This window comes from Notamacropus eugenii, chromosome 1, assembly GCF_028372415.1.
Source record: "Notamacropus eugenii isolate mMacEug1 chromosome 1, mMacEug1.pri_v2, whole genome shotgun sequence".
Lineage (NCBI taxonomy): Eukaryota > Metazoa > Chordata > Mammalia > Diprotodontia > Macropodidae > Notamacropus > Notamacropus eugenii.
The window spans coordinates 113,188,598-113,205,829 of NC_092872.1; positions in this window are offsets into that span (position 1 = coordinate 113,188,598).

The window sequence follows — 17,232 nt, forward strand, 5'->3', positions numbered from 1 at the left end:
ATGCTAAACTCAGGGCATAGTTTGCTTGCTGGGCCTTAACTCTGGGAAACAGAGTGTTTCCAAAATATCCTGACAGACTAAACCCTTGCCCCCTGCTAGTAATACTTTTGGTGCACATGGCAATTATCATCTCTTTAGTTGTGTTATGGATTATCAGAGATTTGGCATAAAATCCTATCGGAAAAGGATTGCTCAGAGCAGACAGTCCTCTGAAAATTTTATCCCAGCTTTTTTTTTTTTTTTTGGTGAGGCTGTAAGTGTTTGGAGGCTCTCTCTCTCTCTCCGTCTCTCTCTGTCTCTGTCTCTGTCTCTCTCTGTCTCTCTCTGTCTCTGTCTCTCTCTCTGTCTCTCTGTCTCTCTCTCTCTGTCTCTCTGTCTCTCTCTGTCTCTCTGTCTCTCTGTCTCTCTCTCTCTCTTTCTCTGCTAGTAGCTGAGAAAATTATTCAGCCCTTATCAGTCATGCATCTTCACCAGCTCTCAAGGTTCATAAAAAAAAGATAAAAAAGAGAATTAATGTAAAAGTCAAGGGAATGGAAGGCTAGGACAGCACCCAGAAGTGACATGCTCCATGAGTGTAAGCACAATATGAAGAGAGCTGCTGACGATGATAGACTCCCAGTTAGTTGACATCTGGCAGCATCAGGAATGTCAGCTGTCTTACTGGCCCTAACCACTAGTAGGCATTTACAGATTATTCCTTCACAACTACTCTGTGAGGTTTAATTTCATTTTGTTAAACAAGAATACAGTCAACATCACACCTCTTCCTGGTATAGATTAATTCATCCTATTTTGTCAAAGAAAGAATTGGAAGAATTTTTTTTAATGATGCAAAAAAGAAAAGAAAAGAAAAAATCTAATCAGGTGTTGCATGGACCTGTGAATAGTTAAGGTATTTGAAGAATGAAGATTTAGATACATTTTGGTGTATAATAATGAAAGAAAGAAATATTCCTCACGTTAGAGCACTGGGTCAAAGACAGGTTGTCAATGCTGTGTCCAGAGCAATTAGAAAAGGTTTTAGAGTCTGTAAATGTATTATATAAAATTATTCAGAAGATAATGCTTTGAGACTTCTTGAGACAGGTCAAGAAAGGCCAAGACCATGTGACTGGAGAAAATAAAATTTTGGACATTATCATCTGACACAAGAACAAGCAGTAGTGACCAATACCTTGATATAAAAACAAAAGATAAAACAAGAAGTACTTTGCAATGCATTGTGGAACAGTTTGTCAGACTGAGGTTTATAAAGTACTTATGTAGAGAAGTGAAGAAGAGAAGTTTAAAGAGTAAGAAAGATAAAATACTTCAAAGACAATTTCCACAGGTCTGCAGAAGTACGAAATAGAAATGTAAGAAAAGATAAGATGAATTCTTTTTCTTATCTTAGTTCTATTTCACCCTAGTAAAGTTAAGCTTTTTCATTTAAGTTGTAATTTAAGGCTTGCTGGTAAATATGAAAATGTAAATTCATACTAAGTGGTTTATTTAAAAATTTGCCAAAAAATAGACTATCTGAATTTCAGGAGTTAAGGCCCAGGTAGATCAGACTTCACATTGTAAGCTGAGCCCTTCTTGCACTGGTGAGTGTCTGAAACAAATTAAATCCATAGACAAAGTTTAGAATGTGCATGGCCTTAAGGGAACTTTCCTAAACCATCTGGTTAAAAACCAGAGCCCATTGCTTCCAGGAAGATACATGCTGGTCCATCTGAATTGACATCTGTGTGCAGGCTGAAGTCCCTGAGGATAATTAACAGAGAAGCCTCCAATGGCAATACTGACACCAGCTTGGGGAAATGAGCTATAAAATTCTCTATATAAACAAGTGGCCTATATACCCAAAGAACTATAAATTTTTGTCTTGCCCCAGGGCACTAGAAATAGCCAGATGCTCAAATAAATTTATGTTTGAAGTACAAGGCAAACATGATGAAAATATCATAGCGCCTCTCTTCGCACCTTTGTTCACCATGGGACAGACAGATCAAAGATACCTGAATAAGACCTTACATTGGATTTTTCTGTCTCAGGAGAGATGTGAGTGACAGTTCATGGCAGAAGTGTAGAATATGTTACTCTTATTTACCAACAAGAATTTGAGTACCTCATGTAAGGCAACTCTGGATTACCTACAACACACACACACACACACACACACACACATACACACAGTCAGATATGAAAGCGCAATACAAACACACCAAATCTACGACACATGATTATACCAGGATGCATGAAATGCCACCATCAGAAACTTATTTACTTGGGTTAAGGGACTGCCCCCTGTTAAATATTATTTATTTAATGAAACCTTTTGAAAAATTCAAAGAACCCAAGAATGGGTGACACAGTAATCAACTTTCTGTCTCTCTCTCTCAGCATCTTGAGGCTTTAGTTAGATCAGTTTGCCTTCCCTGTGGGTGGCAAGTGGATGTAAGAATGGAGGTGGCTCCTCTTCAATGGTGATTGCTTCCCTGGATAATGCCTATAGGGAGCTAGGCTGGAGGAAGAGCCAGGGGGATTTTTATTGTTTTTGTTGTTTGTTTTGCTTTGTTTAGAGGGAGGAGGGAGTGAAGACACACTTATTCTTATGATTTCTTTCATCTGATAGTATGGCTTGTATTTTTTGAACTTTCACAGTATTTGCATATATTTTCCACAACTAGTGTTCTTTATTCAACAATCATTTATTAAATATCTAATATGTGTGATACAGCTTACAATGAAAGCTTAAAAATTATTCGACCTTCTTCCTTCTTGTCCTTCAAAACAAGCATTAGACGACACTTCTTTGAAGTTTTCCTTGATCTCATAAGATGAAAAGTATCTCATCACCTTAAATTTCTTATAATACTTTATCTAGACTAGGGTGTCTTAATTTTGTATGTGTGCTGGAAACCTCTTTGTCAGTCTGATAAAGTATAATACTAATGTAATTTGTTGATTATATTCATAACCAGTAGAAATGCAAAATTTTAATTACATGTTATTAAAAATTAAGATGTAATTTCCCTATTAAATCTGTCCACAGACTCCAGGTTAAGAATTCGTGTTCTAGTCCTCTCCTTTGTCTTTATCATATCCCATTTTGAATACTATATTTTCTGTAAATGTTTTATTTCCGTTACCCACATTTAGACTATAAGTTCCTTGAGGGCAGAGGTTTTTATAATTTTTCGTTTTGTATCTCCAGCAACTATAGCAGTGCCTTGTATACAAAAAAGTATTTTTTTAAATAATAGAGCTTCCTAGAGCTTAAAATACAGCTCTGTAAGCATAAATATTTAAGTATGCAATACTACACAATAAACACAAAAAAAACTACAATTTACAATTATGTTCAGTGAGGACACACAAGATATTACAAAATACTTTATTTGTTGGAGGAAAAATAAATCATTTCCTATCAGGTAAGATAGATTGGTACAGATTCAAGAGGTGGCATTTGAACTGTGTGTTTAGGAATGAGTACGGTTTCAGCAAGAAGAGAAAGAGATGGGAGAGCATTCTGGTAGTAGGGAACAGACTGATTAAAGGGCTCAGAAGTGGTGAAGGATGGGATATTTATGTGAGGATAGTGAGTAGTCCAGTTTGGATGGCACGTATTATTTATGGAGGAGTGTGGTTTGTCGATGGGTTTGGAGAGGGAGAGGTTCCAGATTTTGGGGAACCTTGAAGATCAAAGGTACAAATTTGAGAAATTTCAAAATGATTTTTCCATTCATTTCCAGAAGATCACTTCCTATCTTGCTCCACCTTCCAACTTCTCTTTATTTGTTATCTTCATCTATTAGAAAGTTAGCTCCTTGATGGTAGCAATTGGATTTCTTGCTTTTAAGTAAATCCTAGTACTTAGCACAGTTTTTGAAATATTGTAAGGGCTTAATAGATTTATTTATTCGTCCATTCATTCTCATTGACTTATTGACTTTACTGTATTCTCTTAATAACTACTACTTAACATAGAACTTATAGATATGTGAAATGCTTTATGAAGATTTAAAAAAAATCCTCAAAATAACCATGGAAGAATAGTTAGAGAGATAGAAAGAGATAATAAATCAAATGTATGTTAAGCTTTATTATCTCAAAGCACTTTCAAGTACATAACCTAATTCCATTCTCACTAAAACCCTATGACATAATAGTTTTAAGTACTATGATCTCCATTCTACAGATCAGTAAATTGATTTGCAAAGATTTACCTAAGGTGTTACTGTTATTTAATAGTGGAGTCAGGACTTGAATGTTGGTTTGTGGATTCTATATCCAATTCTCTTTTCACTGTACCATGCTGCAATGGTGCACATTTGTATTTTCATCCTTTTTTTCCATATTTCAGCTAATAATAATTCATAATGCAAAAATTTATTTAGCTTGAAAAATTGCGTAATCTGTTTCTTCTATGAGTCATCAGATAGAAAATATGTAGGGAAAACCTGGAACAATGAATAATTTTATATTTATATATTGCCTAAATAACTCACATTTTTAATTTTTTATAACTTTATTCATTTATTTTTTTCATAGTTTTCAATATTCACTTCTATAGAATTTTGAGTTCTCAAGTTTTCCCCTCTTTCTTCTAGCCAGTTCCCAAGACAGTGTACAATCTGATATAGGCTATATATATATATATATATATATATATATATATATATATATATATATATATATATATATATGTATATGTACATATACTATCATATTAAATGTATTTCCACATTAGTCATGCTGTAAAGAAGAACTACAACCAAAGGGAAAAAACCATGAGAATGAAGAGAGGCAGGGGGTGAGAATAGTATGCTTCCATCTGCATTCAGAATTCATAGTTCTATCTCTGGATGTGGATAGCATTTTCCATTATGTCTCTTTTTGTCTTAGACCTTTGAATTGTCTTGGATCTCTGTATTGCTGAGAAGAGTTAGGTTTATCAAAATTGATCACCACACCATGTTGCTGTTACTATTTACAGTGTTCCCCTGGTTCTGTTCACTTTGCTCAGCTTCAGTTCAAATCTTTCCAGGGTTTTCTGGAACCCACCTACTCATCATTTCTTATGGAACGATAGTATTCCATTATGTTCATATATCATAAATTGCTCAGGCATTCCACAACTGATCAGCATTGCCTCAATTTCCAAATCTTGGCCACCATAAATATTTTTGTACATGTGGGTCCTCTTTCATTTTTATGATCTCTTTGGGATACAGACCTAGAACTAGTATTACTAGGTCAAAGGGTATGCACAGTATTAAAACTCTTTGAGCATAGTTCCAAATTGTTCTCCAGAATGGTTGGATGAGTTCATAACTCCACCAACAATATATTAGAGTTCCAATTTTCCCACATCTTCTCCAATATTTATCATTTTTCCATTTTTTCATGTTAGCCTGTCTGATAGGTGTGAAGTGGTGTAATGGTAATTTAATTGGGAAGATCTTTCCCGTTCATTAATAGGTCCAGGTGACCTGCCTGAATCACATGGAAGTCTGAGTCACATGGAGCCTGTGCTGGGAGGAGTTTGCTAAACAGGTGGAGTAGGAAGAGTGGAACAGGAAAAGGCAGAGCTACAGCAGAGCTGAGGGGAAATAAGTGAGAAAGCAGTCAGAACTGAAGGATGTAGGCAAGACCACACCTGGCTTTGAGTGAGAGAGTGTGATGGCAATCAAATTAGTATCTTTTGCTGTTTTCGTTTTACTAAAAGTGCCTCTGATTGAATAATGTGACTAAACAAGGACTTCCCCACCCATTGATGGGCTTGCCCATTGAGGGAAGTTTGATTAGGGGAGCTGTTTTGTAGGACGGTCCCAAGTACCTTTTGTTTTTTCCATTGAGTGTGTATAAATACACTGAAGATGAGGTTTTACATTGGGGCCCGCTGACTTGAATTGTTTCTTTGGCTCAACAAAACTCTAGCAGGCTTCTGCTAAGGAACTCCAGGCTTTGAAAACCCACATGTTGCTGCTTTTCTCTCTGGTTTCTACGTATATATGTTAATAGTCAGACATACGTGTGTTGATTTTTTATTTCTCTGAAATTTTGACTTTGATTTTCTCTGATACCTGTGCTTGATTAAAGTTATTTTTAACCCCTCATAAGCTGCCTTTCCTTTTAGAGAAGCAGATCAAAGAACCTGTGATGGCAGGCCCCTCTGTGTATGTCGAGGTACTTACTGATACAGAGAGGGGCATTTTCTTTAAGGGAGTCTATTTTTGATTTGTTTAAGGGATATTGTTTGTGATTTATTAAAGGGAGCTGGTTTGTGGGAAGCCTAGCAAGGGGAAGACTCAGGGTGGTATTGTCTTCTGCATTGTTGATGTGTATGGGTTTTTGTTGTTGTGATAGGTTTGGCTTCCTGGTGTTGGGATTTAGCTTTCTGGTGTCTGAATAAATGTTTTTGTTCTCTCTTTCATGTGGAGAGTCTGTTGTATTTTGCTATTCAGAATTGTGCCAGAATATTCATGGCTGCAGTAGAGAGTGTGAATATCACATTAACACTGCAAATGGCTACCAGGGTGGGATCACAAAATATCAGACCTCCTATATTAGTGTAGAGATAGAGGAGACAAAGGAAAAATAAATAGATGTCCCAGGGTGGGAGGATTTGCCTTACTTTTCCCTACAGGGCTCTGTAAAAACTGGGAACCAAGGCTGCAGAAGGGAGAACCTGATGACTTAGAAATATACTTGCAAGGAATACCAATAGAACCGGGGAAAGAACTGGCAGGGTTATGTAGCAGAGGCTGGACCTTGCCAACAAGGTATTACCTTATGTCTAAGAGCAGAGAAAATCTGCTGGAAGAGAAAGCTCATATGGAAAGGGAATTGACTGGTTTGCAGGAGAAGCTTTTTATGCTGTGGCATTCAAAATCGCCTTTGGAAGAGCAAGCTAAAAACTGTCAAGTAGTAGATGAAAAAGCTGTTAGTACAGCTCACAAAAAGAAGCAAAAAAAGTAACATGAGGAGTGATGCATGGGAGGCAGGAGAATCAGGGGGGTACACACAGTATTTGGGGAGGTAATTGAGGATTTTACTCAACAGGAGGTCACAGATATGTTAACGCAGTTCACCAAAGGATGGGAGAATCATTCATATCTTGGATTGTGAGAATCAGTGAAAAAGATGAATTTCCTTGAGAGAGAAGAATAAATAGCCAGCAGATGCAAAGTCAAAATAGATAGATAAGAAAAGAATTGCTTTTCACTCTATTGAACGCAAGGGTTGTTGTTGTTATTTGTTGGAAGAATAGATGGTATTCCAACTAGTGAACTATATAAAATGTGTTGAGAAAGGGGGCTTCATATTAGACTGAGCAAGGAGATGACTATTGCCCCTGCAGATCCTCCTGAAACATTGTATCTAATTTTGTCACACCAACAGGGATAATGGGAGGTTGGTCAGGTCCCAGCTCAGATTAAATGAGAATAATGATCCCAGAACTGCGAGTAGACAACAGTGAATGAGGCTATGATAGTAGGTCCATGGACTCCAGAAGCATGGTTGACCCTATATCTACCCTGCTTCTGGTTATTGTCTCCTTGCTTCTTTTTGCCTTTTTATTTGTTCACCTTGTTTGTGAGATTTGTTTTCTTCAATCTTAGTACCCTCCACCTGTAGATGCCTGATCACTTAACACAGATATCACCTTCTGTCCATAACTGTGATGTGTCACCCCTGCATCTGGCATTGTCCAAGCTCCAGATGCTAGCTAAAGAATGGACCCCTTGGGGATGGAGCCAAGATAGCAGAGAAATAGCACAGACGTGCTAGTGATCACCCCTCAAATCCAGCCAAATACCTGTAAAAAATGACTCAAAAAAATTCTGTAGCTTTAGAACCCACAAAATAACAAAATGAAGCAAATCTCCAGCATAAGACAGCCTGGAAGGTTGCTGGGAAGTGTCTAGTACATTGTACTGGGAGCAGAGCACAGTCCAGTTTGGGCCACGCTGGAACAGACAGGACCTGAATAGACCTTGGGGGGACTGAATCTCAGGCACCTGTGGCAGATTCCAGACTTCACTACCCTAAAATGCCAAGGATAAATTGGAAGGTCAGTGAACAAAGCCTGTGGGACCTGTGTGAGAGACTAGAATAATCTAGCCTGAGCTGCAGGATGGCAGAGGGGGTGAAGGAGACCACAGAGGAGGAGACTGTGGCAGCAGCAGCAGTGACAGCGACTCTTTCTGGAGCTCTAGGCTCACAGATTGTGTGGGGATCCAGTGACTGACAGCATACTCTCCACCCTCACTGGAAGCAGAGAACTACCTTGACAAAGAGCTCAAAAGTCAAATAAATGCCTGGGAAAATGAACAAAAACTGGAAAAAGAATCAGACTATAGAATCTTGCTTTGGTGACAAAGAAAAGCAAAGTATACAAAGAGAAGAAAACAAAATCAAAGCTCCGATATGCAAAGCCTCCAAGAAAAATATTAATTGGTCTCAGACCACAGAAGAACTCAGAAAGGATTGTGAAAATATTGTAAGAGAAGTAGAGGAAGAAACTGGGAAGAGAAATGAGAATGATGCAAGAAAATCATTAAAAAGGAGCCAACTGTTTAGTAAAGGAGACCCAAAAAATGCTGAAAAAAATAAAACTTTAAAAAATAGACTAACCTCAAATAGCAAAAGAGATCAAAAAAAGACAATGAGGAGAAGAATGCCCTAAAAAGCAAAATTTCCAGAAGGAAAAGGAGGTCCAAAAGCTCACTGAAAAAAATAATTCCTTCATTATTGGAATGGAGCAAATGGAAGCTAATAACTTTATGAGGAATAAAAAAAATAGGAAACAAAACCAAAAGAATGAAAAAAAATAACAAACAATACGAAATATCTCTTTGGAAAAACAATTGACATGGAAAACAGATCCAGGAGAGACAATTTAACAATTATGTGACTACATGAATGCCATGATCAAAGAAACAGCCTAGACATCATCTTTCAAGAACTTTTCATGGAAAATTGCCCTGATGTTCTAGAACCAAAGAGTAGAATAGATATTGAAAGAATCCACTGATAACCACCTCAAAGAGATCCCAAAAGGAAAACTCCTAGGGATGTTGTAACCAAATTCCAGAGCTCCAAGGTCAAGGAGAAAATATTGCAAGCAACCACAAAGAAACAATTCAAGTATTGTGGAAATACAATTAGGATAACACAAGATCTAGCAGTTTCTACATTAAAGGATCACAGGGCTTGGAATATGATATTCCAGAGGTGAAAGGAGCTAGGATTAAAACCAAGAATCACCTACCCAGAAAAACTGAGTATAATACTTCAGGAGAAAAAATTGTCATGCAATGAAATATAAGATTTTATAGCATTCTTGTTGAAATGATGAGATCTGAATAAAAAATTTGACTTTCAAATACAAGAATCAAGAGAATCATGAAAAGGTAAATGAGAAAGAGAAATCACAAGGGACTTACTAAAGTTGAACTGTTAACATTTCTGCATGAAAAGATCATATGTGTAACTCTTGAGAGTTTTCTCAGTATTAGGATCGATGAATTACATACATAAAGACAGAGGGCACAGAGTGAGCTGAATAGGTAGAGATGATATCTAAAACATAAAATTAAGGGGTGAGAGAAATATATTGGGAGAAGAAAGGGAGAAATAGAATGGGGCAAATTATCTCATGTAAAAAGGGAATGAAAAAGCTCTTTCAATGGAGGGGAAGGGGGGAGAAGTGAGTGGGAACAAATGAACTTTACTCCCATTGCATTTGGCTTAAGGAGGGAATATCATGCACACTCAATTTGGTATGAAAATCTATCTTACCCTCCAGGAAAGTTGGGGGAAGGAGTTAAGTGGGGGTGGGGTTGAATGATAGAAGGGAGAGCAAATGGGAGGAAGGTGTGATTAGAATAAACACTTTTGTGGAGGGATAAAATCAAAAGAGAGAACAGAATAAATGTGGGACAGGATTGGATGGAGGGAAATACAGTTAGTCTTTCACAATGCAACTGTTATGGAACTGTTTTGCATAACTGTACATGTATAAACTATACTGAATTGCTTGGCTTTTGGGTGGGGGTGGGTGAGGAGGGAGGAAAGGAGAAAGGGAGAATAGTTGGAACTGAAAGTTCTAAAAACAAATGTAAAAAATTGTTTTTACATCCAACTTGGAAATAATATATACAGGCAATTGGGTGTAGAAATCTATCTTGTCCTACAAGAAAATAGAGATTAAGGGGATGAGAGAAGGAAGAGGTGTGATAGAAGGGAAGACAGATTGAGGGGAGGGATAATTAGAATGCATGATGTATTGGAATAGACAGAGGGGGAGATGGGTAGAAAATCTTGTGGAAGTGTCTGTTAAAAACTAAACATAAGTAAATAATAATAATAAAGCATTGATTTCTCTAATGGCAACTCTTGGGGTTACTCCATAGTAAGTAGCTATGGAAGAAGAGTCCTTCACTCCTTACCCCAAGATTTTGGACCCCATTTATTGGAGGGAAGAAATGATGGGGTGCTTGGGCTCATGTCCCAGACTAAGGTATTGTTTTGTGTACTTATTTTATTTGATTCCTGTTATATTGTTTTAAAGTTCTGTTGCTACCTGTTGCCCCACCTACCTATGTAATGAATATGAAAGATCTTGGGACCACATGTCATGGTAATTTAAATGGGAAGTCTGAGTCAAATGGAACCTGTGGTGGGAGTAGTTTGCTGAACAAGTGGAGCAGGAAGGGTGGAACAGGAAGAGGCAGAGCTCCAATAGACCTGATGGGAAAAAAGTGAGAAAGCAGTCAGAACTGAAAGATGCAGGCAAGGCTGCAACTGACTTTGAGTGAGAGAAGGGCATTTTGTTCAAGTGAGCCTGCTTGTGATTTCTTTAAGGGAACAGCTTTTTGGGAAGTCTAATGGGGGAAAACCTGGGCCTGGTGTGGTCTTCTGCATTGTTATTGTGTATAGGTTTTTGTTGTTGTGATGGATTTGACTTTCTGGTGTTGGGATTTGGCTTTCAGGTATCTGAATACGTGTTTTCGTTCGGTCTTCCACGTGGAGAGTCTGATGTATTTTGTGAGTCAGAATTGTGCCATGATATTCATGGCAGTAGGAGGCACTGTAAATATCGCATTGACACTATAAGTGGCATCTCAGAGTTATTTTAATTTGTATTTCTCTAATCTATAAGGAATTAGAGCATTTTTTCATATGACTATAGATAGCTTTAATTTCTTCATCTGATAACTGTCTGTTCTTATCCTTTGACCATTTATCAATTCTGGAATGACATATTTTTATAAATTTTACTCAATTCTCTCCATATTTAAGAAATGATACCTTTATCAGAGGCACTGACTACAAAAATTTTTTGTCAGCTTTCTGTTTTTCTTCTAATCTTGGTTGCATTAACTTTGTTTTTGCAAAACTTTTTAATTTAATGTAATCAGAATTATCCATTTTGTTTTTCATAATATTCTCTAACCCTTGTTTGGTCATAAATTCTCCCATTTTCCATATATCTTACAGGTAAATTATTCCTTACTCTCCTAATTTTCTTGTAGTTTCACTCTTAATGTCTGAATCATGTACTTATTTTGACCTTTTCTTGTACACAATGTAAGAAACTAGGCCTAGTTTGTACCATACTATTTTCCAGTTTTTCTAACAATTTTCCTTGAATAATGAGTTCTTATCTCAGAAACTGCAGTCTTTGGGTTTATCAAACAGTACATTACTATGGCCATTCATTACTGTGTCTTTTATACCAACTCTATTCCAATGATTCACCATTCTATTTCTTATCCAGTACGAAGTGGCTTTGATGCTTGCTGCTTTATTTTGAAGTTTTAGATCTTCTGTAGCTAGGGTACCTTTATCTTACCTTTTCAATGAAATAATTGGTTTCCACCAAATTATTTTACACTAAGGCAGGAAAAGAGGTGTTTATTGCAGTAGAGAGGGATACTTTACCCAAATCAGGGTGATGCCCTCATCAAGGGAGACTATTTACTCCTTACATAGAAACAGTGTATCACACGCATATATATTAATGGCTTGGCAACTTAGTGATTTGCTGTAGAACACTTAAAATTCTATTTCACTTGGACTTGCCATCAATATTTTAACTTCTATATATAGATATAGATAGATATATCAGATCTTGTATAAATATACAAGGTAATAAAGGAAGGCTCTTGGTTTCTTTAACCTAGATAATTGTGTCTTAAGAAGTAGGTTTTCATCTTTGTGGAAATGAAGGGGTGGAGGTTGGGAGGATTCATTTGGAAATCATGAAATAGAATTTTTTCTTCTGTTGATGAGGATTCCCTGACCCTATTCAGGTAACTTTGTTTGATATGTCACTAATTCTATTTGTAAATTAAAGAAAAGAAACTGTTCAGATGCTAAGTGACATCATGCCTTGAAGATTGTCGTGTTTGCTCTGCAATGAGAAGCTATTCAGTGAACTTTCCCTTGATCTGCAGAATTCATTTTAAGGAATAGACAACTCATCAACTCTGTACTCCTAATTGCCAGGAAGGGAACAAGGTGAGAATCTAATGCTTCTTTGATCATTTATAATGTCTATTTGTATTTTTAGATGGAAAAACAAAGACAGAAAGCAGCCTACCCCTTTGAATTTAAGGCAGGAACCGAAAATTTACATGTAGTGTAGAAATCTCTGATCCTGAGAAAATGAGGGAAGATATTTTTTGGATTCATTGCTTCAGAAAGATGAGCTTTGAGGCATAAAAAAGAGTATAGTAATATACTCTTCAAGGTATCATGTACCTGTGAGAAATGAAACATGATAAGCAGTATACTGATAGCCAGTCCAAGTGAAAATAAATTCCAAGTGTTCTACATCAGGTCACTAAGGTGCCAGCCTATCAAACTCACACAGGAGGTTAGAGCCATATTTACTCTATTATATAGCACAGAGGGAGATGGGAGACACTTTGAGAGTAATGAGGCAATGTACATGTAAGGGAAGGAACCCAGGTAAAGCAAATGTGTGTTTATATACACATATGCATACAGACATACACATATATAGATGTTGACTTAGTAATCACCTGTTGTTTTTTTTCCTAACTGACGTGTCTGGTGCCTTTCTTTGGCTACACTGAGATGCTTGGTGAACAGTCAGCAGCAATGGCACAATAAGTCAGAAACTGTCAAGAATGTGACTTACTTCTTGAAGACTTCCTTCTGATTTAATTTGAATGTCAAATACTGGAGTTGACTTCTACTACCTACTACCCAGGTTACGTATGAACTGTGAGTAACACTTGCTAACCACCACTTAAATATCTGTCAAGAAGTATTGCCAATCTATCTATCTAATTCTTGCTTTTGGAACTTTTGACAAAATAACAGTTCCATACCCATAATAGAAATGAGCAATACTTAAGCCAGCCACTCTTCCCATATTCTTTCAGGAATGGGTAAAGAGTTCTTTTTTGTCCCTTCTCATGGATTGTTGTACCCAAATAAAAGTATTCTAAGTGTATTTTACAAGAACAAAAAGTTGATTTCTAAAGTAGGCAAATTCCTGTTTTACCCACAAAATGTACTGTTTCTTGATCACTAGACTGTACTTTTGAGTGTAAACAGTCATCTCTATAGGTTAGAAGAGGAAGGTGGTCTGCGCAACCCATGACAACTTCTGTATAAGTCAATACAGTCAGTCAACTCAACAGATACTTATCAAACAACATCTGTCTACTACATACAAGAATGGGGATAGAGACTCAAACAAAACCTTGCCTGCCTTTAACAACACTTACTCCACTGATAGATTTTCAGTGTCATCCTCAAAAGTGAAGAACAAAAAGACAGATGATTAAATATATTTCTCTCTTGTTAAAGAAAGATGTTTAGTAGGAAAGTGAATATAGCATGAAAAAAGAATCTTGATGTACTGTTTAGTTTTGCTTTATTGGTTTCCTTTATTGCAAGATGTGTGTGGATGTGTGTGTGTGTGTGTGTGTGTGTGTGTGTGTGTGTGGGCTCACTTTGCTATGTGTCTGTAGATGTTGGGAAATGAATATAATGTAAAAAAGATGCTAATCAAAAATTTTGTTTTAATATGAAGAATAAACATTTTGTTTTTGCTATAATGCCTTCAGTTTGGCAACTGCCATATTTGTTTCCTCTACATTTTGCTGGGGTCTCCATGGCTGCTGTTGTGCCTCATCCAACAAGTTATTCCCAGTCTGCAGGATTTCAGGGGCACAGGGAACAGCAGAGCTAGCTATACTTGACTCATGATCATTTGAAAGAACCCAATAAATCACTCCCTTTCACTGGAGAAAGGGAGCTATTGATCGCCAATGGCTCCATTAGCTCTGTATGACTTCACTGAAATTAAAATCTTTAGGGCTTGATCCTCCTCTTAGATAGCTGTCTGTGTACACAGGGGCTAATCTTACCTCGAGCAGAGCTCTGGCATGTCCCCCCCTCCCTGTTTCACTACCTGGGTACTTGAGAAGAGAAGGTGATCTCCTTCAGAATTTTAATAGGCCACCAGTTAAAGTAGTGTCTCTGACCTTTATGAAATTAAAGAGCAGGAAAAGCATTGCAGGGTAGACTTAACATATCATTCTCTGTCCAGTGGCCAATCCCTATTTGTGGATGTCTGCTATTTTCCTGAGGGGAAAAAAGGGCCTTTCATACAGCTCCCTATGAGGCTCATCAAGATTCAATTGAAATGTTTAAACCAGACAAATCAGTTGTTATTAAGTAAGATGGACTGAGACGGAAAGATACAGGGTTGTACATGTTTCATTCCACAGTCGTTATCACCCTGATATACATATAGTGGCCTTGTTATATTAATGGCAGGTCCTAAAATGTTTATTTTGCTCCTGCCTGGGCTCTTGAATCTATCAATAGAAACACACTAAAATTGTTTCTCTGCTATTATCGGAGGGATAGTACTGTGAAATTGCTGCTGAAAATTTAGCACTCTCACTAGATGAAAATAAAAACTCAGTGTCTTTTGCTCATGCAACATTTCTGTCCTTTAACTTAGAGACAGGCAGATAGGAAAATAAGCATTTATCACCAGAACTAATCCTTCCCTGTCTAATGTGATCACTCACTTAAAAGACATGTATATAGATTGTAAGCTTTCTGCAGAGTCTAGCGACAAGGTTTTTGACCAAAATAATACATTGTTCTCACTAAGGTTATTGAATGGGAAAATCACAAAGTCATGTTTAGTAGGAGAGATTATTTAAAAAGTAATATTTACTTACATTTAGTGAGAGATGCCAAAACACTTGTTGGTTCTATTGTTTTTGTTGTTGTTTTAACCACAGACATATTTTAAAATTGTTAGACCTGCATAATGTCTAGACATGTTCAAAAGAACCACATTCTTCTCTTGATATTATTTGAAAGAAAGCCATCTGTCTGCCAATTAAAGTTTATGTTAGCCATTGATGAGATGGAGAGAATAAATTTTAAGTCCTTTACCTAAGTCAGATAGTCTAGGTGCCCTCTGAATTTCCATTCACCCTTGTTGTTCAAGGGAATTACTTTCTCAGAGAATAACATTATAAGAGAATAGGCAAGAAAATGGTGTTTCATATGATGGGTCAGGGAAATTCATGAATGATCTGATCAAATCTCTTTATAAGTTGCAATCTTAATTATTTGACATGTGCCTATCAGTTAATAAGCAATAATTCTGGAGACTCACTTTGTGCTCAAAAAACTAATCCTTTGAGCCCACACCAAAAAAACTAAAAACATAGTCCCTATACTTGAGGAGCTTATCAAAATTCAAAAGAACAAAAGTTATAAAGCCATATGCAAAGCTATAGTTATAGCTATACATGTATGTGTCTAAATTCACATACAATGTGTACAGATGCACATCTGTAGGTATATACTTACATACATACATACCTTATGTGCACACAGAAATATGGTTTTGGGAATTCCCATGAGAGCTAAGGAGATACTGAAACAAAGAGAGGAAGAGAAATATGATTTGATGGAAATAATTATGAAAAGCTTCATGGCAGAGGTGAGACTTGAGAAACAAAAGGGAATGAATTGATAGGAGAGGAATAGAACAGGGACCCCAAGAAGCAGTAAGACAGAGAGGAGAAGATGTCAGGAAGAGAGGCACTTTAATTCACAGAAAGAAGATCATAATCTTTTCAGAGAAAAGGTTAATTTGAGAAGGCAAATGCATGCATTTTTACATTTTCAGGATATGTTTACAACCTAGCAGACTGATGCCTATTTTTCTAGTCCACCCCAATATCTACTCCTGGATTGGCCTTTGACTTACTGTTTCATGTTGGGTAAGTCACTTAACCTTTGTGTGTTGTTGTCTCTTTGTCCATAAATCGAGATGACAAACCTCATTGGTTTGTCTAACACTAATGTGTTGCTTATATTAGGTAATATATGATTGTAAAGAGCAATATATATGCTAAATAATGATGATAATTCCATCTATCAGAGCAGACGCTTGAAGAAGCAATGCCAAGCCACAATATGAATAGCATCTCCTGCAGAGAAAAAGCCTCTAGCAGTTGATTACCAGGGCTACAGGGCTCAGGTTTTGTAAGTGAGTTAGAATTTCCTCCCTCCTCCACCATCAAATTCTTTTTACATTATTTTTTTTTTCAGAAATTCAATAACAAATCAGTGTGACTAGAAAGACAAAAGTAATTGTTATAAAAAAAAGCTTGTTTGGCTTTCTAATTTGGCAAAAGATGATGATTCTAAGACTGAAACCATAGAATTTTAGCGTTGTAATGGATCCTAAAAATTTATTTGATTCTTTCTTGTACAGAATAGGAAAAAAATGAGGATCATAGAGTTTGCTACTATTTTTTTTATACATTTAGTCCTAATGTATTTGTCTCAACCTATACAGATAGTGTTATCTGAAGATCATCAGATATTTGAATCACAAGGCTTCTTGTTTTTCAATTCCAGAAAATGAATTTAGCTATTTTCTTAACACCAGTTCCCTTGTTCAGATCCTTAACATGGGTAATAATAGTGCAGCCAAAACAGAACTGCACTTGCCATTTCTATTACTTTAGGGAAGATATTTTTTATAACAGAACAGCATGTTGTCATATGTTTCTTTCTCCAGATGCTACTTAGCCCACATTACTAAGTTATGGTACAAATACAGGAGGTCGCTGTACGTATGGGGTCATTGAAAGGAAAAATGAATCCCAAGGAGCTCCCTAGGAAGTTAAAGTAAATAAATGGGCTTCAGAAGGGGGA